A 23,082-nucleotide genomic window follows, 5' to 3' on the forward strand; every position below is an offset into this window, starting at 1 on the left:
CACTGGAATAGTTAATGCTGTGCAATGCTTTTCCAGCATGGACAAGACCAAGATGCTGTATGATTATCATATCATTGTATGTCCATGCCAAGCTCTTGCATGTGCCCTGACCAGCCACAGTCTTGCACTCAGCTTGCTTGGAGCAAGTGCTTCTTCATCAGAGGCTGCTCTCTGCTAAACACAGCCACCACCCAGCACCACATGAAAGATTTGTGCCTTTCTTGCAGCTTACTTTTCAATTTGCAAAAGAAGCCATTTCTGGAAAAGCTGAAGGTAGACAGCAAACCTGTTTTCAGGTCTGATGCTTGCCCAGGTTTACAAGAAGGTTGTTATTTTGTAGAAGAATTCAGTAACTAAGTGATACAGGAGTGAAAGACAGAACCTGATAGCTTTCACCTTGCCACACACAACAGCACAATAAATAACTAGCAGGATAAACAACACTGCTTGCTACAAGGACAAACTCGAGAGTTTATTTCTAATGTGATGACCAGATAGAGTCCTTCAAATTTTGTGCAGAAATTGTGTTAACCTTCATAAATGCCTCTTATCTTTACTTCCTATGAAGCCATACACTCCTCTACATAATTAGTGCCTCTGTAATATGCTAGCGACAACCAAGATGTGGTTATGTTGCCTCAGGGTTTATTGCTTGATTTCAATTTTTAAAGTTGCTATATCTGCTTTGCATACTAATTATGGTTTTGTACTTGCAGTCTGAAGAATTATGTTAAACAAACAAACAAAAACTAGCAAGCAAGTGATGATCTGCCAGTATGGGAAAGTAGCTGTGTTGCTTGGCTTAGGTTTCACTGTATGATTCTTAAAGGGACGATACACACGTTCTCAGGTGCTAAGCATATTGGGTAGCCATAAATTAGCCAGCCACAGATTTGGGGTTCCCTGCTTATTCACATATCCCCTACCTATTTATGTAGTTAAAAAGTGTGTGAAGTTATGTGATAAAAATTCATCTTCTTGTGTCCAAGTGAGCACAAAGAGATAGGACTGCAAGCTCAAATAATACCTTGCTCTGGCTATTCACAAGCCGATTACGGGAGCCATCAGCCCACCACAACCTGATCTCCACAATCCCAGAAGAGCAGAGGCACAAGGGCAGGTGGGAACCCAAATTCAGAACCCAAACTCAGAAGAAGGGATACCTGCCCAGGGCCCCTCCTTGGAACGCCTCAGCAAGGGCCTCAGCCCCAGTGTTTAGGTGTGGAACCCATTAAGATGGGTCAACACTACAGCAGAGTATGGGGCATATTATTGGATGTGGGGGAAAAGATTTTCGGGATTGCACAAGACTTATTACAAGATGTTTAAGGAAGGCACCAGAGGTGGAAAATGGAATGGATTTATGGGATTTTGAGATGAATGCATATGGGGAAAATACAGAGATAAAAGGATATAACAGGTTGGTCACATGTAACCAGTTGACTGTTTGGTACACTTTTCTGGCTGCACCCTGCCCTATCTTGTTAATTTTTGATTCTTTTACTGGGTGATAGACCCTGTCCACTATGCATACATGTGTAACGGGTTCTGAGTGCAGCTGCTGGGACTCAGACCACAGGTGGATGGACCTGTGTGGCCATGGAATGCACACAGCTGTGTAAGGGAGTGTGTGAATGCAGAGTCATCTGGTGAAGAGATGAATCAGCTTGGGAGCCACAGGTGTCTTTAGAGGCAACAACACAGAGGAGCTGGTTACTGGAAACCAGGGCCTAAACTACATGTATTCTTCCACACTCCTCACTAGAGGACCTCTGTCCTGCTCATCCAGGTAAGGGAGCAGTACACAGCCTTTACTGAAGGCCTGGAAACACATACAGAATACAGAATTAACTAGGTTGGAAAAGACCTTCGAGATCACCAAGTCCATCCTATCACCCAACACCATCTAATCAACTAAACCATGGCACTAAGTGCCTCATCCAGTCTTACTTTAAACACTTCCAGGGATGGTGACTCCACCACCTCTCTGGACAGCACATTCCACTGGCCAATTACTCTTTCTGGGAAGAACTTCTTCCTCACCTTGAGCCTAAACCTCCCCTGGTGCAACTCAGAATCATAGAATGACAGAATCAGTAAGGTTGGAAAAGACCTCAAAGATCATCAAGTCCAACCTGTCACCCAACACCTCATGACTACTAAACCATGGCACCAAGTGCCACGTCCAATCCCCTCTTGAACACCTCCAGGGACGGTGACTCCACCACCTCCCTGGGCAGCACATTCCAATGGCCAACAACTCTTTCTGTGAAGAACTTCCTCCTCACCTCGAGCCTAAACCTCCCCTGGTACAGCTTGAGACTGTGTCCTCTCGTTCTGTCACAGGTTGCCTGGGAGAAGAGACCAATCCCCACCTGGCCACAACCTCCCACATCATTGGTCTCACTGCCAATTTGACCTTGGGATGAAGCTGCCTCACCTATCTCAGGTCACTGGTGATACATTTTCCCCTAACAAAATACTCATTTCTGAATTATCACTTGCACATAAATTGTTGTCACCACTCCATACCACAAGTGTGTTTCATTATGTACTCTAATCATTGAGACCAATGTGCAACAAATGGTTTCACCACCTTCTCAAGTCCATTCTGACCTTAAAAAAAAAAATAAAGTTAAAATGCAGTGGCTACTATATTACTACGTTCTAGAGAATTACATTAAGGCCAGCTTATCTATGGAAAAAGTAACTCAACAATCACAGCAGAAAGAACCACCCAATTTTCACAGGAAAGACCAGATATGTTTGCTGATCACAGGCAAATCCTGACTGGAATCATGATGGACCTCCCCATCCACTGTAAGATGGTAAGGGTCATAGTCCTTCAGTACTGAGAAGGAGACATTCAACATCGAACACAGTCAAAGAAACTTCTATCTGAAGAGTGTGCAGACTGTATAAACAGGTAAGGAAACAAGCAGGGAAAGGCTGAATGCCCCAGCTCATATGCCAGGTGCTTGACAACACCAGAAATAGAACTCTGGCTTCCTGAACCCCCTCCATCCCACAGCACACCTGGTCTCCCATGCAGTTAAGCTGCAGATATTGCTCTCGTGCAGACACCCCTTCAGACACTGGTGCCTCTGGAGAAGAGAGAAGCACCTTTACTCTTTTCAGGAACTGAAATTTCAGCAGAAGAATTGGGCCAGCAATTACACAGCAATGATGATAGTTTAATTTTCTTCACTCCAAATCTGCTGTCTGTCCTTTTCCACATAGCATTTAAAAGCCTTGTTTCACACTATGGTTTCACACTATAGTTTCTTCTCCTGTGTAAGAGGCCATTTTTAGCACCAGACAACATCACTACAGATTCTAGTTAAACAGCTGCTAAGAAAAACTGCCACTTAAACCACAAATAAACCAAAAAGTAATGTAAAACACAAACATACAGCACTACTGCACCCCCTTGTTTCCCAACAGGTTGATGTTTCACCTGATATAATCACTAAGAAGTGATTCTTAGTTAAGGAACTGATTCAAAATGTGATGACAACTGCAGTGTCTGAAATGAATGCTGGGATACAAGGCTGTTTACCTACAAGCAAAATTTATCAAACAGGAATCAGATCTGAATTTGCTTCTCTGAGCCCTTTTCTGACAGACGCAGAGTAGTGCTTGGGTTTAAGTAACTCAAAACATTGGAGTTTCAGGTGGCACTCTCTTATTCAAGAGCAGATTCTGTGTCATCCCCACCTAGGAGTATTCAGCTCTCTACTTCATACCCCCAGGCCTGTTTGGCTGTGTTAACACAGTAAGTAGGTGTCTTGGTTTCAGTTTTCTTATTTTTACTATAGCAGAAGGATTTGGAGGAGGGTTTGAACTGTAAACTAAGAAAATTATATATAGTTTGTTCTCCAGGCTTCTTCCTCTTCCGGTAGAACACCTCAGCTAAACAAAATGCCCCTTCCCTCTCTCCCAGGTCTGAAATAATTACATAGGTACACAGCAGACACATGTTGCAGTAACAACCACCGCTCAAGTACCAGAAAGCATTAACACTTGACAGTGTGCACTGCCTATGTATGTACAACACCACCGCAGCAGCCTCCCTAGGAGCATGTCCTGCTTTGTGCCATTCTGTGCTGCTCTGCTTCTGCCACTGCCTCCAATCCCACACCTGAAGTGAACCCACCTGTTGAGCCTATAAGGACAGAAGAAGGAAGGCCTGGGAGACACTGTGCTCCTACCTGCTTCCCATAGCATTTCAGTCTCTTTGTCCTCAAGGTTTAATTGTCAAAGTCAAAGCTTTCTCATGGCACACAGCAGAAGTGGCGCAGCCCAGTTTACCATCTACCAAGGAGAACAGGTGTGGTGGGTTAACACCTTTTTCTGAAAACAAAAGAAGAAAGCAGGGTGGAGGGCTTGCGGGTACTTTACACTCCCTGCAGGGCATTTCCCCTGGGAAAGCTGAGTCTGTTCCACTCCCCCCTCCCTGCCCAGCTAGGGTATAAAAAGCAAGACATCATAGCTGTGGGATCTCCTTTTCGGCTTCTGCCTCTGCTGGATGAGAGCTACTGCAGCTGCCCTCCTGCTCCTCAGGCACGTGGCCGGACCTGATCCTTCTCCCTGCTGCCTCTGCACCTCCTCAGAGAAAGACTGGTTTTGTATTATTCTTTTTTTTCTGTTCCCCTCCCATCCATTCTTGTTCCTTGCACTTATGAACCTTTATTTTTTTGTCCCCTGTTATTGTTATATATATATATAATTTGAAGAAAAAAAAAAATTATTTGCCTCTCTACTTCTAAGCTGACTCCAGATTGTTGTTTAGTGGATTTGCTCCTTACCCTTTTTTTTCCCTCCTCTCCCTGTTTGGAGGGAGGAGGGGGGGAGTGGGGAAGAGATTCTCAGCCTTTTCCCCATTTAAGCTTTTAATTCTCAGTTAAGGCTCAAACCACTACAACAGGGCAGGGGGAGAGGGCAGCAAAGCACAATTCTGTGCCCAGCCACAGCCTTACATCAAGCCATGAAGTGTGGTACCAGGCATCCTGAGCAGGCTGCTGCCTGGGAAGGAGAGGGAAGGCAGGTCTGACTCTGTCTCCTCTCCCCCCTGCAGGAGGTTGTTTCCCACACACCACAAGGCAAAGAATTCTTAGTCCCTGTTTTGAGATGCATTATTTTTGTTTGGCAAAAATCTTCTAATTCTCCTCAAACACCAGGCTGCAGGGCCTGAAGGGTGAAGGGCCAAATGTTTTGATGATGCACATCCAGCATGGAGTAAACCAAAGTGAATTAGTAAAACTACACCTGGGCAGTTAGTGCACATGCTGCCTATTACCAGGATCTGCCAGGCAAGTGCCATTAACCTCCAAGGCAGATCATTATTAGACCATAACACCTAACCTGTCATGTCTCATTGTTTCATTAACACAGTTCTGGAAAGCCTCTAATAAAGTCAAGGAAACTGTTGCCTCAAAATTAGCAGAGATTACAAGATTTTCCACATGGATACTGAAGAGAAGAAAAGGAAGTTTATTACAATAATTTAAAGGACATTAGAGATAACTGTGATAATTTTGCTTCTGATCTGAAGCACATTGAAGGCAGTAAACAGGCTTCTACTCTTTTCTTCTGAAATAGTGATTTTATTATTATAAATATGATTCTCTGCCCACCCATTCCTTAAATTAAATTAGAAGTTACCCAGCCCAGAAGAAACCTGTAATGCATGTACCAAAATATTTGCATGGCTGACAAGTTCTGCCTTTGAATCCTCATGAAAGGCATATAATTGTGTTTAATGCAATTTATTTGTCATTAAAGAAATAAGCTTTGATCCAAACATCTTTGCAACAAAGATCCAAAGAAACTAAAACTCCAGGTCTGTTTTAAAGCAATGTGAATTTAACACTCATTCCTTTCCTTATCTGATTAAGAAATTTACTCCCTAGTAGATTATACAACAAAGGGGAACAAAAAGTTTATACTTATGTAAGTTTATTAATGCCTCATTACTTATGGCTGGGATAGTTTGTTGTTGGATTTCATTTATTGAAAAGAGACACTCTCATCTAATTTAAACCAAAAATCTTTGGGATCATTGGCAATTCCACCACTCTGAAATGATTAGATAGCACCTAATCAAGTAGGTTTCTAGTGTTTCAATGGGTCTCAAATGCCATCTGAAAAAAATAAACAGAAATTTAATGTAGAAAAAAGAAAAAAGAGGTTTTTTTGGGGGGGTCAATCATTCAAGAAAGTATTTCTATTAATGACAGTGGCAGCTGGTCTGCAATACGCATAGGACCCACAAAGCTTCAAAATGTGATCTGTTAGAAAAGCAAAAGCAAACAAAAGACAAAACAAATGTCTTTCTAATAGAAAAAATTGTGGCTTTTCCTCTGCCAAATGCCTACAGGAAGCTTTCTTTGGGTGTTTGGACATTCACCTTCCAAAATCTGGTCTCTAGTGAGGACTTGCAGTGTGCCAAGTCAAGAAGAAGGGGGAGGGTAAAAAAGGGAAGCAAATTCTACACCGATTGTGAAATAATCCAGATCACCTAATTTGCTATCGTGCATGTGAAATTTTCTTTGAAGGGAGGAAAGTTACTTGGAAGTTATGATTGCTTAAGAAGAAGGATTGTGGCTTTCCAGTATCTGAAGGGGGCCTACAAGAAGGCTGGGGAGGGACTTCTCAGGATCTCAGGTAGTGATAGGACTAGGGGGAATGGAATGAAGCTGGAGGTGGGGAGATTCCGGCTAAATGTGAGGAGGAAGTTCTTCACCATGAGAGTGGTGAAGCCCTGAAATGGGCTGTCCAGGGAGGTGCTTGAGGCCCCATCCCTGGAGGTGTTTAAGAGCAGGCTGGATGAGGCTCTGGCCAGCCTGATCTAATGTGGGGTGTCCTTGCCCATGGCAGGGGGGTTGGAACTAGATGATCCTTGTGGTCCCTTCCAACCCTGACTGATACTATGATACTGTGATACTATGATACTAAGGAAAAAGAAAATCTTTAAAGACCATACTAGTTTGCCTTTCAAACTGGTTCTTATCCATATCAAAATTAGTTATTATGACATTTAAAAATCACAGCACCTATAACAGATGGAACCATCTTTCAGCCACATCAGTGTCAACAGCCTAGGTTAGTCTGTTTCTGACACTGGCAAATACCAAATGCTTGTGGAAAAATGTAAAACTAGGGTAAGCATATAGTAATATCCCACCAGATTACTCTGCTGGGGTCAACATAACTCACAAGTCTCCTCTGAGACTCCTTAACCCAGAATTCTCAAATCCATGTAAATCTCTAGCACTTCTAGTCTCTGCTCAACAGCTTAGATGACATTACAAACCACTGCCCCTTGCTTTAAACCACAAAATGTGTTCATATCCCATAGATTTCATAGTATAAGCATCAGCAAACAACTAATTCCTTTCATCTTCTTCCCTGTGGCATCACAAGACTTTTATCCACCCATTTTCAGTAACTTCTTTCCCAAGAAAGGAAGTCCCAAACCTATCTGCCACCATAGAGAAACAATTCAGTACCTTTGATGATTACTGCTGCTCTGATTCCAATCTTCTCTAGCTCTCATCTACTTTCTCTGATATGGAGCTGCCCTTAGCCTTTTCCTATGTTGTTGGCTTTTCACTATCCCATTCTGAAACTCAATAAACCAAAGAACCTCTCTTCCTAATATCAGTGAGGCAAGTATCTGGATTTGCACTCATCAGTTCCTCTGGGTCTGGCAGACAAACACCTTAACACCAAACAAAAGCCAGGTTTTTATTCCAAGTCATGCAAATTTTTAGTGAAAGTAAGTCAGATTTATTAGCCAATAAATATTTTAAGAAGAGAATGCAGTCCCAGAACACTGGTACAAACACCTTAGTTAAATGAAATTTCTAATGGTAACATGCTAGTTTGAACTATTATTCATATGAAGGCGCTTTTATTGAAATCAGAACAACATGGAAATTGTCTTGCTGTAAAGACAAAGCTACTTCAGAGTGCCTGCACAATAGAAACAGCTCAGTCCCAGTGATTTTGCTTCCATAATATCCTTGTTAATTTAGCTCTACCTCAAAACGGCCTGGAATAATTGTCAGACTCCTAAGTGAAAAAAATCCATTCTGGAAAGTGTGTTTTCCCATTTGTTTTTAAGCAATAACCAGCATATGCCTGTGAGTGTCCCAAGAGATAAACTTGGGTTTCTGTGTCCAGTTGGAAGGACAGAATTAGCTGTGTCTTCAGATATTTTCCACTCCTTTCCTTAGATTCATTGAGCTCTCCAGGGAGAAGCCTACAGAAGTAGATGAGGAAATCATGTGTCTAAGGATGTGATGGGGGAAGGGACTGGCGGAGGGGACTGGGGGAGAGGTGGAAATTCCAGTGTATGACATGCATTCCCCCTCATCCCACAATGACCACTGGCTGGATATTGCAGGAGGATATGCAGGTTTGCTGCCACCAAGCTCAGCAGTAGCTCAGGAAAAACTGAGCCTGTGGAGTTACAAAGTTGAGGCAGGGAAGTAACGAGAAAAACAGCCAGCACAACCAGTAAATAATGAGTGCCAGTCCACGGTCTGAATTGTGGCATGGGACAGTTTCAGGTCCTTCAGTGTTCACTCAGTTTGGGGTCAGATCTGAAGTCAGGATGTTTTTCTTATAACTGGAAAATACAGCTCCAGGACTTTGACACGGTTTTCAAGGGAGGGTTGTGGCTGTGACAACGTTTAAAAAGAGCTAGGGAAGCCCAGCCACTGATTCAGAGATTAAATATTCAGAGCATCCATTCTAATAATTTATGTTTATTCAGCTTCGTGGGGGGAGTGGGGCAGGGGAATTAACAAAAACTAATTCCCTTTTGTGTGGGAATCTGCTCTGGTTTAACTCAAAGGTCATTTTAAAGTCTGTGTGCATTTACAGTGCTAGACTAGCATTTGTCAAATGTACAGGCTGCTGGTCTTGTTTGACAGACAAAGGTTATGGGGGAGGAGGGGATGGAAAAAATACCCCAACTAACGCAGAACATCGAACTGAATGAACCTTAAGGAAAATCATCCGTCTCCCAGAAAAACATGCTCCTGCTAGCAGAGACTGCCACCTTTTGGGCAATCATGTCAAATGCCGAGCAAAGAGGATGCTCCTCCTTTCCTGTAAGTTTCCAGGCTTGGAATTTGGCTCGTATTTCCATGTATGTCAGAGTCAAAAAGGCTTAAGTTCTCAGCTAACTTCTAGCAGAGGGAACAAGAATACTTTCAAGACGATCCCTGAACTCCATTAGATTTTTTTTCTCTAACAAACCAGGGTATATTCTTTACGGTCTGTTTATCTCATCTGCTATTATTTTGAATCTGTTAAGCAATTTCAATCAAATATGACACAGGGGAAATCTCTCAGACAATAAAATCCCAAGCTACTTCCCAAGAATCAGCAACTGAAGATGAACTACATTCAAATTCATGCCCCATTTACGGAGAGCGAAGGAGAAACTCAGCTAGGACACTTCTGGGCCAGTAGTAGTCATAGAATCATAGAATCAATAAGGTTGGAAAAGACCTCAGAGATCATCAAATCCAACCTATCACCCAACACTTCATGACTAACTAAACCATGGCTCCAAGTGCCACATCCAATCCTTTTTTGAACACCTCCAGGGACAGTGACTCCACCACCTCACTGGGCAGCACATCCCAATGGCCAATCACTCTTTCTGGGAAGAACTTCTCCCTAACATCCAGCCTGAACCTCCCCTGACACAACTTGAGACTGTGTCCTCTTGTTCTGGTTGCCTGGGAGAAGAGACCAAGCCCCACCTAGCTATGACCTCCCTTCAGGGAGTTGTAGAGAGCAAGAAGGTCTCCCCTGAGCCTCCTCTTCTCCAGGCTAAACAACCCTAGCTCCCTCAGCCTCTCCTAACACGGTTGTGCTCCAGACCCCTCCCCAGCTTTGTTGCCCTTCTCTGGACACCTTCCAGCAACTCAACATCTTTCCTAAACTGAGGAGCCCAGAACTGGACAGAGGACTCAAGGTGTGGCCTAACCAGTGCTGAGCACAGGGCAGAATGACTTCCCTGCTCCTGCTGGCTACACTATTCCTAATACAGGCCAGGATGCCCTTGGCCTTCTTGGCCACCTGGGCACACTGCTGGCTCACATTCAGCTGCTGTCAACCACTACCCCCAGGTCCCTCTCCTCCTGGATGCTCTCTAGCCACTCTGACCCCAGCCTGTAGCACTGCCTGGGGTTGTTGTGGCCAATGTATAGAACCTGGCACTTGGATGTGTTAAATCTCATGCCCTTGTGTTGGTGACAGAGAATAGAGTCAATGCCGAAAACCAATATGATCTAGTATTGTTCCTTTATTGTACGAGTGTTGTATGAGTATATTGCGAATATAGTGAGTATAGTATAGCATAGCATAGTGCATATTAAGGGAACTTCCACAACTTATATAGACTCAGAGAGCATTGTTGGCATAGCTTCATTGGTTCCCCATGAGTGACCACACATCATACTATTACAGACTATTGGTCCAACTACTAATAACACGTGAGGTTGTTGATGCAGGTGCGCGTCCTGCTATTCCCAGATAACTTTCTGTGTTTATAGCTACCAGTGCCCTGCTTTAGTTACAGTGCTGCAGGCACAGCACTGTTTTGCTACACTGCTAGTCACTTCTGCATTTATGCTGAGCATGGCCTACCACGATGTTCAGCTCTAGGCCTATACTGCCAGATTGCTCACACTGCTTATTGACACCATTACCACACCCTTGGACTCTGCCTATCTGTAGAGGCTGGCAAGGTCCCTCTGCAGAGCTCTCCTACCCTCTAACAGATCAACTCCTGCCCCCAGCTTGGTATCATCTCCAAACTTACTGATGATGGACTCAATCCCCTTGTCTAGATCATCAGTAAAGATATTGAACAGGATGGGGCCCAGCACTCATCCCTGGGGGACACCACTAGTGCCTGGCTGCCAGCTGGATGTGGCACCATTTACCACTACTCTCTGGGCTCAGCCTCCAGCCAGTTCCTAACCCAGCTCAGAGTGCTGCTGTCTAAGCCATGGGCTGACAGCTTGGCCATCAGTTTGCTGTGGGGGACGGTGTCAGACTACATCCACAGCCTGCCCCACATCCACCAGGCAGTCACCTGGGCATAGAAAGAGATCAGGTTGGTGAGGCAGGACCTGCCCTTCCTAAACCCATGCTGGCTGGGCCTGATCCCTTGGCCATCCTGCAGGTGCACAGGGATTGCCCCCAAGACGATCTGCTCCATAATCTTGCCTGGCACTGAGGTCAGGCTGACAGGTCCAGAATTCCCTGGTTCCTCCTTCCAGCCCTTCTCCCAGATGGGCATCACATTGGCCAGCCTCCAGTCATCTGGGACTTCTCCAGTGAGCCACACAGGCTCACTACAGGCTGTTCTAGTCTTTTAAATGCAGTGATATGTGTTAAATTCTACAGATCACTGACTACCTACTTATTTCCATTTTGTATGTTGAAATAATATGGTAGCTCCAAACAACTGAAGCCCACAAATTCAAAACTCAAGCCAAATCTTGCAGCAGCTCTTCTAGGTTGTATCCAGTGAGAGCAGCATTTGTTCCAATACTGATGGTTTGGAGAACAAGTTACTTTAAAAGATATATTCCACCACAGATGATAGTCTAAAACATCTTAGGGAAGGATGCTCTTAAGACTTGAGCTATTAAGAGTGGCTATATACTTAGCACCTCTGAACAGGTTTCAGCATACTTCTGCGATGGGAGTATGTTATCAGACATCAGATTGTGCAAAGAAAACAAAACCCAGGCATTTTCTAGCCTCAGTAGAATCAGAGATTGTTCATTGCACAGAAGAGCACAAAAGATAACATACTTCACCCTTGCAAAACTAGTATTGTCAGAGAGAGAAATTCAGAGTATCTGTTTTTAAGCTGGACATCTTTGATGCTACAATTTTGGTAAGTACATAAGATTAAATCAGTTAATTTCCTTGGTCTCCTGGGAAAAGAAAAAGCATTTTGTCCATTGCAATTGCTGTAGCAGAATGGACAATAGATATATCAATTCAGTGAGCTGAAGAACATTGTTGGAAATACACATCCAATGTCTGTACATTGATACAAGATTGTGTTGGGGTGATTCCACATTTCCAGTATTCCATTAAAAATTGACAAATAACATGACCCCAGACAAGCCAAGAAATAATATAGTCCTTTGCAGTCAACCCAAAAGTAGGTAAAATCACTCTAAGAAGGTGTCTTGTAAAACAAGTTAAGTGAAAACAATTTAAACTGTCATGGTCTCACTGCACTGCCTGTGGCACTGCTCTGGCTTGCCTTCCTTCTGCAAGCCTTACTGCCTTCCTTCTGTAAGCCTTACTGCCTTCCTTCTGTCAGTTTACTTCCAGTGTCAAGGGCATACTTGTTTTGGCCAGAAACATGGATCAGGGAAAGAATTTCTCCTCTAGCCTCAGAATATGCCATGAAATGGGGGGGGGGGAATATTTTTAAAAATTAAGAATTGGGCTCTAAAACAAAATGTATAAGTTTCTAGGCCAGCAGAAATGTTTAAATATGCTTTCTCCTTAAACAATAAGCTATCAATGCAGGCTTTAACAGCAAGATAGAAGAGCATTCTGTGAACCAACCCCTGTACTCAGCACTGGTTATTCCACACCTTGACACCTGTGTCCAGTTCTGGGCCCGTCAATTTAAGAAGGACATTGAGACACTTGAACGTGTCCAGAGAAGGGCAACAAAGCTGGGGAGGGGTTTGGAGCACACCCTATGAGGAGAGGCTGAGGGAACTGGGGTTGTTTAGCCTGGAGAAGAGGAGGCTCAGGGGAGACCTTCTTGCTGTCTACTACTACCTGAAGGGAGGTTGTAGCCAGGTGGGGGTTGGTCTCTTCTCCCAGGCAACCAGCACCAGAACAAGAGGACACGGTCTCAAGCTGTGCCAGGGGAGGTTTAGGCTGGATGTTAGGAAGCAGTTCTTTGTCGGGAAGAGCACAGTGGAGACTATGACAAGCACCAATATGGTTAAAGCATAGCTCAACTTTGTTCTGACTTCTCTTGCTTTTATAGGCCTCTAAGGTTAAGCTTGTTTACACAGTGCTCTGCATAGCTAGTTTCCGTGATTAGGAACTTGTTTCCAAGGTCAGACAGCTGCAGAGCAGCTTTTTTCATCAGCTGCCAGGTCTTCGTTTCTCAGCCCTCTGTGCTGCTCCCAGGGTGAGTTGCCCACTGCCCCAGCTCCTACACTTCATCCCAGGCCTGATAGTGTGGATTGTTCATTTTTCCCATCAGGTGTCCACGTTCTGCCAAGAAATCCTCCGCAATACCCCTTTTTTAATTTTTGAACATTCCATGCTTGGGAGATGATTTTTGTTGTCACTGATACACAGCAATACTTCCAAGGTCAATCTCTTTTGGCCCATCAAAGAGTTGTGAGAAAGTGGTTATAATATTTGGCTTTCGCAAGGGGAATTACTGGGGACCGGGCGGGCCCGACCGTTGGGCCTGGATCATTGGGCTGATGGTCTGTATTGTGTGGGGTATTGGGAGAGAAAGGGGAGGTGCCAACATATCTAAAGACTGGCCAGGACTCGCTATGCACCCAGCGCTGTGTTGCCTTTATTTTATAATAAACTGGTTATAAATTTTCAGCAGTGAGTTCGTTTCTCACAGAGTCCACAAATTCCACACAGTTTCCCAGCAACAAACTAACCAGGCAAGGCAACATCAATAGCATTACAATCACAATTAGCAATATTAATAACCCAGTTTTAACAATCAAAAGAAACTAACCAGAGAATTCTCATCCTTTAAACAATCCTTTAAACCAACCTTCATTATCAATCTACAAATATGTTACTCTCTATTCCAGTTCTTGAATATTCTTATATAGAGAGACTAAATAACAAATTCATACAACTTAATTTTTTAGACTTTTAACAACTATGATCTTACTCTAACAACAAAATCTATAACAGTTCTGTTTCACAAGGTAGCTTACACCATACCGTTGGCTCAACATTTGTGGGGTTCACAACAAAAGATAGAACAATTATATAGAACAAAACTCTTTTGCTAGTTATGGTCTTGCTTTCAACATGCATCACAGAATCATGGCTGAACCATAGAGGGTTACAGTGCATGCGCAGAGTTGGAGTTGTGCATTCTCACACCTGAATCATGAGGTGTTACCACTCGAGCTGGAAGAGAGGGCCACAGCCAGAGAGGATGAAACCACCTTGGATCCATTTCCAGAGCTTTCTGAGATGTCAGCCAGTCCACCAATGGTAATGTTTCTCTACAGTACCTTTGTAAAAAAAACCAGAAAAGAATTTCCTAACTTGGCTATAACACTGCAATGTTTTCTCACCATTAGGCTGTTAGGCCACTGTCACCCACCAGGGAGGAGAGGCCTAGACGAGCAGTTGTTCACCCTCCACAACAACCAGAGAGGTTGGTTCTGTTAAGGCTCTGAAGTTTCTCTCATTCTACATATTTGATTCAAAACAAATCAAGGCTATTCTTTTTTCTGTGGTTTCTTCCTTTCTCAGGAGGAGAACTCACACCACTGATCGCACCACGCTGCACCCAGATGTTGAAGTGGTTGATCAAAGGTGGCTTAAAATGCTAGTTTATTCACTGTTGGGTGTCTCAATTTGCGCTGTTATCCTTATTTTTGTTACTTCCATTCTTTGTTATCTCAATAATTGTTGTCAATAAGTTGTCTTCACAGTTCCTGTTAATGGTTAGTTATTGTTAATTGTTCACACAGGTTATAATAAAGTTTATCTTTTTCTACAAAGTTTAGCTAACAACTTCACAACAAACAGAATCAAAAGGCAACAAAACTATATGATTCTAACCTAACATTCTTTGCATACAGAAGAACAAACAAGGTTAACATTATTACTTAACTAGGACAGACTGTTAACATATAAATCCAGGTAAATATATTCTCCAATCACACAACAATTAAATAATCATAATATTCAGTCTTAATTCAGATGTTTCTTCTTCTCATTGTTGCTTTTGGGCTCAGATTATTATAATAGTCATTGTGATCAGTGTTAGGTGGTTCTGGTGATTTTCAGCTTCATGGGAAATGCTGTTTTTCCATCTTCTTGATTCTTGTGCTGTCCGTTGAGATGACTGCAGTACTGCTATTTATTTTTTAAATATAATCCTTAAAGCTATTATGAATTAAAAAAAAAAAACCCTAAAAAATTTAATTTTATAATATACCTATATCAAACCCTTAACTTATGGTAATAGCAAAAATCCTTAAAAACTTAAAAAATGATGTTAACATTAAATTATCAAATCAATGTCAAAAAGAGAAGAAAGAAAAAACAAGAGAGAGATGCCATGGCACACAGAAAAGGAAACAAAAGAAAAAGGAAGGTATAAACCAAAAGAAAAACTTGAAATCTGAACTCATAAAACAACTTATTCTACTTAAACTTACCCATCATCACTAATATATGCTATTATTCTATTACAATCAAATACAAACCATAATAGTTCACCGTCCCTGGAGGTGTTCAAGAGGGGATTGGACGTGGCACTTGGTGCCATGGCCTAGTCATGAGGCCTGTGGTGACAAGTTGGACTCGATGATCTTTGAGGTCTCTTCCAACCTTAGTGATACTGTGATAGTAAATGATAATTAAGGTATGCTTATTGTATTTATTATTAGTACTTATTACTTGATATACCTTATTCTAATTACTAAATACTTATAATGAGTACTCACTATTCATTAGGTACACTGTTAAAACTCAACCACCACAAACATCAAAATAACAAATCTTTAAAACACATTACAATCAAAAATAATAAAATTAGTACTGATGCTTTAAATCAGAACACAATTTTCATAGACTACAGTCTTATCAAAAAAAGGGAGGGGGTGAAAGGGTGGCTGACTAACGAAGCCACGATAGGTACAGAGTGGAGGGTAGAAGGGGGAGGTCGCCGCCGAATTCACAGCCAAAGTTAGCTTTTCCTTGAAGGCAGGGCCATGTCAGTAAGTAGTAATGGCAGCAATTTGAACTTAATTGTTGCTTTGTCTCCTGATGTGATGCCTTTTTGTTCTCTTTCTGTGACTGTTTAGGTAGAGCAAAAGTCACTGCCTTATCACCTTGTCCAATCTTAATTTGTTTTCTTAATATAATCACAAAAGTGAGTTGTGATCTTTTAATTTAGAATGTCCCTTCTGTCCACAATCAAAACACGTTGGAAAACTTTCAAGACTCAGCGGGGGTGGGGGGGGGGTCCAGTGGTGGTGGGGTAGCGGGCTGCTGTTGCTGTTAGGCCTAGTGTCTGCAGCTCCAAGGTTGCAGGAGGGCTTAGCAAAGTGCTGTTAATTAATGCTGAAGTTGCCTTAGGATCTTCTGCTAGTTGTTCTAAAGAATCTTTAACTAATTTCCACGTTGTAAAGGAAGACCTAGCAATTTCACTTTCGTTGCCATCCTGAGCTCTGTACTGACTCCCAATATTGCTTTTTCGTCCTGTGCTTTAAGCTCTCAAATGCGATCCACCAAAAGGAAAGCAAGCGCTGAGCTTCAGTGTTCCCTGTTGTGGCTGCATCCTAAAGCATTACCGCCGCCGGATCCCAAACTCCTTTTGTAAACACATTTGATACAGCAAGATCAGGGCTCTTCGCCTGTACCTGTTTCAAGACTTCTTCCAGTACTTTATTTATCTTAGGACCCACCATGGATCTGGGCGAATTTGTGCCGCTATTACGACCACTCACACATTTAGACTGGTGTGAACGCTGGAAAGGAGAATTGTCTCCAGAGGAGTGGCTCTCTATTGCTGGGCATTGTCGGTATTCCTGTCGGGGCAAACACTTTGATTCGCCCTGTATTTTGTCACTTTGTTTAGCGATTCCACCTCCTTCTTGCTCCATCTGTGCTGCCACTGGTTGTTCCACCTCAGTATTAGAGTTCTTATCTACCTTAATGTCTGTTATTGTTTTGTCAGTTGGAGCAGACATTCCTTTTACTACACCTAAAGGTTAGGATCCCAAGAAAAACCTCTCCATATGAGAAGGCTCCTTCACGCTAGCGGTAGACGATGCCTTCACGCTAGCGGTAGACGATGCCTTCACGCTAGCGGTAGACGATGCCTTCACGCTAGCGGTAGACGATGCCTTCACGCTAGCGGTAGACGATGCCTTCACGCTAGCGGTAGACGATGCCTTCACGCTAGCGGTAGACGATGCCTTCACGCTAGCGGTAGACGATGCCTTCACGCTAGCGGTAGACGAAGCCTTCACGCTAGCGGTAGACGATGCCTTTGCCATAACAGCTGGAGCTGCCAATAATGCTTGGGCGGCAGCCTTAGCAACATGCTGTTCTGCCTGCATTTCCTTCAGGCTGTTAATAATCACCCTCCAGGTGACTTCTTCAGCAGTTTTTGCAGCATCTTTTCCCCCTGCTGTTGATGCATCCCTGAGTTTATCTCCAACCTCTCGCCACGCTTGTGGACTAAATAAAAGTGGGATTTCTTGCATGAATCCCTTATCTCGGGCCCAACGTATTAACTCATGGACCTTCTTCAAGTTACAGGGCTCACCTCTCTTTGAGAGAATACTCCCTAGTAACTGCACTGCCGCCTCCATTTCCATAGGTTTGCAGTGCCTACCTTAAGGGGGTGAGTTGCGACCTCACTTCCAGCCCCCACTGCAGTTGCCTGGCAGTGCCAACTCCGTCTGCGTTTCCTGACACCACATAAGACAAATTGGTGCTCAAAGCAACCAGCAGCACTTCAGTTTCATCCCTGTTTGCAGGGCGCCATTTGTTGGGAAGAGTGCAATGGAGACTATGGCAAGTACCAATATGGTTAAAGCATAGCTCAACTTTATTCTGACTTCTCTTGCTTTTAATAGGCCTTTAAGGTTGAGCTTGTTTACACAGTGCCCTGCATAGCTAGTTTCTGTGATTAGGAACTCCTTCTTTCCAAGGTCAGACAGCTGCAGAGCAGTTTTTCTCATCAGCTGCTGAGCAGTTTTTCTCAGCAGCTGCCAGGTCTTCTTTTCTCAGCCTTCTGTGCTGCTCCCAGGGTGAGTTTCCCACTGCCCCAACTACTACACTTCTCCTCAGGCCTGATAGTGCGGATTGTTAATTTTTCTTATCAGGTTTCTCTGAAAGGACAACCAAAGGTTTGTGGGAGGGTTTTTGTTGTTATGTTTGCTTGGTTATGTTTGTTTGGGTCTTGGTTTCATAGAATCAATAAGGTTGGAAAAGACCTCAGAGATCATCAAGTCCAACCTATCACCCAACACCCCCTGACTAACAACCATGGCTTCAAGTGCCACATCCAATCCCCTCTTGAACACCTCCAGGGATGGTGACTCCACCACCTCCCTGGGCAACACATTCCAATGGCAAATCACTCTTTCTGGGAAGAACTTTCTCCTCACCTCAAGCCTGAACCTCCCCTGACACAGCTTCAGACTGTGTCCTCTTGTTCTGGGGCTGGGTGTCTGGGAGAAGAGACCAAGCCCCACCTAGCTACAACCTCCCTTCAGGGAGTTGTAGAGAGCAAGAAGGTCTTCCTTGAGCCTCCTCTTCTCTAGGCTAAGCAACCCCAGCTCCCTCAGCCTCTCCTAACACGGTTGTGCTCCAAACCCCTCCCCAGCTTTGTTGCCCTTCTCTGGACACCTTCCAGCAACTCAACATCTTTCCTAAACTGAGGAGCCCAGAACTGGACAGAGGACTCAAGGTGTGGCCTAACCAGTGCTGAGCACAGGGCAGAATGACTTCCCTACTCCTGCTGGCCACACTATTCCTGATACAGGCCAGGATGCCACTTGCCCTCTTGGCCACCTGGGCACACTGCTGGCTCACATTCAGCTGCTGTCAACCACTACCCCTATGTCCCTCTCTTCCTGGCTGCTCTCCAGCCACTCTGACCCCAGCCTGTAGCACTGCCTGGGGCTGTTGTGGCCAAAGTGCAGCACCCAGCACTTGGACTTGTTAAATGTCACCGTGTTGCCCATCTGTCCAGCCTGGCAAGGTCCCTCTGGAGAGCTCTCCTACCCTCTAACAGATGAACACCTGCTTGCAGCTTGGTGTCGTCTGTTTGTATGACTTGGGTTTTAGTTTGTTGGTTGCTTGCTTGCTTGCTTTTGTGTGTGTGTATTTGATTGATTAGTTTGTTTATTTTTTTAAAGAGAGATGTGAATGCACAGGTCAGTTACAAAGTAGAGAGACTACTGAGATACACCTCTGAGCCCAAATGCTTCAAGTGATGGTCTCCAAAAGAGGGCAGGCTTGGACTAAGGATGATTCACACAGACCATTATTGTTAACCTGTTTTCTGCCCCATTTTATCTAATGTCTCCAAGAGGCTTGACGTTTATATAGCGTTGTCCACCAAAACATCTGGGATATATGTCAAAACTGACAAGTTAGCCTCCTGCATGCTTCTTACTATTTCCCTTTTACAGATGTTATAAGGAACAGCATTCTGCACGTGTATACAGTTAAGCACATGATCCTCTTTAAACACACGATCAATTTTACAACACTTTTCATTGTTTCTGAGTTCACCAGGACTAAGAATATTGTGAGAGACAATCACAAAAATTCTGGAAGTCTAGCTCAGCAAAAATAATAACTAAAAAAACATTTCCCCCAAAGACCAAAGTTTCTTCTAGGCTTTTTTTTTTTTTAAATTCACTATCAACTAGCTAGACTATTCCAGCACTAGTACTTTTTCTTCTGAGCAGAGGCTTTACTACCTAAACAATTAGGGAGATAAAACTATAACCAGATGAGAGTCTTCTGTACCTTTCTCTAAATCCTTAACAAAGGCCACCTGAAAAACCTCCAAAATAGAGCTTAGTAGCTTCTTTTTTGCATGTGAGCAGACTGGAATCCAGAAGGAGGTAAAACTTTCCACAAGTTCTCACTGCTTCCAACCCCTCCAGGCTTTAGGCCCATCATTTTGATACTAGTACTTCCACCCAAAGAATCCACTGATTGATGGTGGTTCTCAGGCCCTGGAGAGATACCACATTTTGGGTAGTTACGCTCAGCACTCAGAGGGCAACCTGACTGGAAAGAACCCAAGTCGAATAGGCCATTTATCTCTACTTAGACCAATGCTGCAGGCCAAATCACCAGATGATGTGTAGGAAGCAGCATCCAGAGCTCCGGGGACCAGAAACAGTGATGCTTGTATTGAGTTATGCAGATCAGCAGCACGCTGGAGACACATGCAAGCTGTCATTCAGGAGCACCAAACTATGGACAGAGAAACATCTATGAGGATGGTACTATTTCAAATTTAAGTAATAAGATTTGGATTCATGCATATGAATGTCCTGCTAAGGCCCTTGGTCCATCTGCACACCGTCACACTCAGTACCTGTGATACCCATCTGCTCTTGTCTCACAGATGGCAAAGCCCACAGGCATGTTCACCTCAGTCAGAAATACTAGAGTACAGTGAATTCAATTCCTTCAACCAGAATCACCCCCCCAGCATCTTCAAGATGCACCTCGTCTTCTCCCCCCCATCTCTCCCAAGTATTCACATGAAGCCATCTTTGTTCATATTGGTGTCCAATTGGGTTGAAGTCCAATAAATTTAACCCAAATGGACATCAGCAGTTTCACAACAGCAGTGAGACATTTGGGAGTAGACCACAAAAAAACCCAAACCAACAAACAACAACAACAAAACCCCCAAACAAACCAAAAACCAAACTAACCAACCAAAAAAACCCATAGACAGAGAGATTTCTTAATGGAAATAAAATGCAATTTCTAGAATGCAGAAGAAAGCAAACCAGGATGCATTTTCTTGCTTCCTTCACCGAAATACTCAAAGATCCCCAAAACAAACACTCTGCTGCTAACAGAAGAACACTATGGGAAACACCAAACAACTCAGATCAAAGTTGCTGCTCAGTGCATACTTGGAAAGTTCTGTGGCTGTAAGGAGAATTTTACAGTTTGGCTACTCCATTGGTCTCCACAGCATTAATAGTCTTGAGTACTTGTGCAAGCCACAACAGCTAGCCCAGCCACCACTGAGGTTAACAGAATGATTTTCACTGGTTTCAATGAAAGGTTGACCAGGCTGTAGCACAGAGGCCATATATATGGCAAGGTCCTGGTCTTTTCCAAGCTGATTGATTCTTTGACTATGTCTTTGGACAAAAGCATTGCAGCAGACTCTTAAAATTCTCTTAACACCAATAAAGCAACAACATATCTCAAGAGATCATGCAGAATTAACCTAATCACAGCACTACAAACACCTTTATTTTTAGAGAACAGTCAAAATCACAAGTGTTTATGCAGACAGTGCATCTCTGCTTTTACACATGCAAAACATATCAAAACTAGCCCTTCAACCAAGCAAACAAAAGAATTCAAGAACATTACTGTAATTTAGGTCTGATGGTTTGGGTCTCTGGAAAGAAAATGGAAGATGATGAAGAGCACCAAGATTTAGGGTGTGAGGCTCCTCGGAGGCTAAGCCCACAGGTGGCAGTGATCAGTGTCATCCCTGGTGCAAGCACTCACCCAGTCAGGCCTCACCTTCACAAGTGAGAGGAAGGACCAGCCACCTGTATGCACACATTTTCACATATTAGTTTTGTACACTGGGGAGACATCTCCACAACTGGAAACCTACCTCATTCTGTAAGAGTCACAAAAGTAGGTTATAAATCTGAAGGCAGCAGGTAGAACCTGGAACATCTTTCTCCAGCAGAGCTTCTGCTAATCTAAAAAGGGGTAGCAGAAGACCTGAAAGCTGCTTCTCACCACTTCCCCCAAATACATACAGTATCCCTAAAAGGTGGCTGTTCGTGATTGCTAACAAGTAGAGGACTGGCCTTTAATTTCAAAAAAGATCTGGAGCAAAACCATCCAATCTAGAGCAACAGCAACACTTCATACAACTAGCAGAACTGCACCTAACTCTTACCCACAGAAAAATTGCTCTCTAAAACCAGGAAGGCAAGAGTCCCCCCACCTGCCTCTGCTGATACCCTCTTTTCCCACCCATGCCTGCCAAGCTCAGAGTGGCAGGAGCACACCTGTGCAAACAGGTACTGCCAAGCAGCTGGGACATAGACGCAGTTCAGCAAAACCAATTTTTTTTTCTCTTCTTGTCCCACCTCACCACTCATAACTGCAAATTATAAATAATTCTTCACAAATTACTGGAGGACTCTTTTTTTTTTTTTTCCTTTTTTTTTTTCTTTAAATCAGAGCAACACTGCTGGGATTGCACAGGTGAAAATAGGTCAAATGCACATCAAAGCAGAAAACCCCACTCCTAACAGAGGGACTCATATCACTCACCCCCGCGTTGTACTGAAGCTTTCCAAGGTTTCCTTGTTCCTTGCTCCCAGGGCCAGACAGCGATTTCCCTCCGACGGTCACTTCCCGTACTCTCAACCTGCCCCTAAGTCTATCCCTCCCTGCTTTGCTTTGCCCTGCCATGCCCTGCCCTGCGGCGGCCGGGGCGGGGCGTCTGGGGCGGAGCTCTCGCCGCTGCGGTGCCGCCCTGTGCTGCTCCAGGCCGGCCGCAGCTGTCCAGGGGCTCGCAAGCAAGCTCGCAGGCAAACCGAGGCTGCCACTGCTTCAGCGTCCCAGCAAAGCGAACGAGCACAGGGCTCCGTCTCTTTGGAGTTTTGCTTAGCTGTCACGCAACGGGGCCCTTCACCACTTTCAGACAGGGCTCGTTTGACCTGCTGAGCTTTGCAGCGTTGAGGTTGAAAGTAGTAGAGTATCTTCTGGCAACGTCTTCCTTTTGGCTACACTGCCCGTTTCTTCATCGCTTCTTTTTAGCTTTCCACTGCAGAAACAAAAAAGAAAAGAAGGTGGGTTGGGTCAGGTTTGTTAAGCCTGTGTATAGGCAGGGGCTTGTCTTGGGCTCAAAATGGAAATCTGGTCACCAATGAACTGAAGAGTTGTGCAAACTCTTTGCAACAAATCTGACCTTGCAGCATTCTAAAAGCTCCCAGCTTTGAGTTCTAGAGAAAATTCTGGCTAGAGTGCTCCAAACGAAGCTGATAAACACCGAGCAAGTTTTGGTCAGTCCCTTTGACTTGGTGCAGC

At 43.9% G+C, this 23,082-nt stretch overlaps 1 long non-coding RNA gene across 1 annotated transcript in view; it reads right to left on the reverse strand.

Annotated features, from left to right (window-relative positions):
• Window positions 1-22,464, reverse strand: part of LOC137451424 (uncharacterized) — a 53,319-nt gene extending 30,855 nt beyond the window's left edge. Inside the window, exon 1 of the long non-coding RNA XR_010989825.1 lies at window positions 22,324-22,464. This is a non-coding gene — a long non-coding RNA (uncharacterized lncRNA). The remainder of the gene's footprint in view (window positions 1-22,323) is intronic.
• Window positions 22,465-23,082: the final 618 nt, after the last annotated feature.

This window comes from Melanerpes formicivorus, unplaced genomic scaffold (genome assembly GCF_026170545.1).
Source record: "Melanerpes formicivorus ecotype bairdi unplaced genomic scaffold, bMelFor1.0.p_v2 SCAF_43, whole genome shotgun sequence".
NCBI lineage: Eukaryota > Metazoa > Chordata > Aves > Piciformes > Picidae > Melanerpes > Melanerpes formicivorus.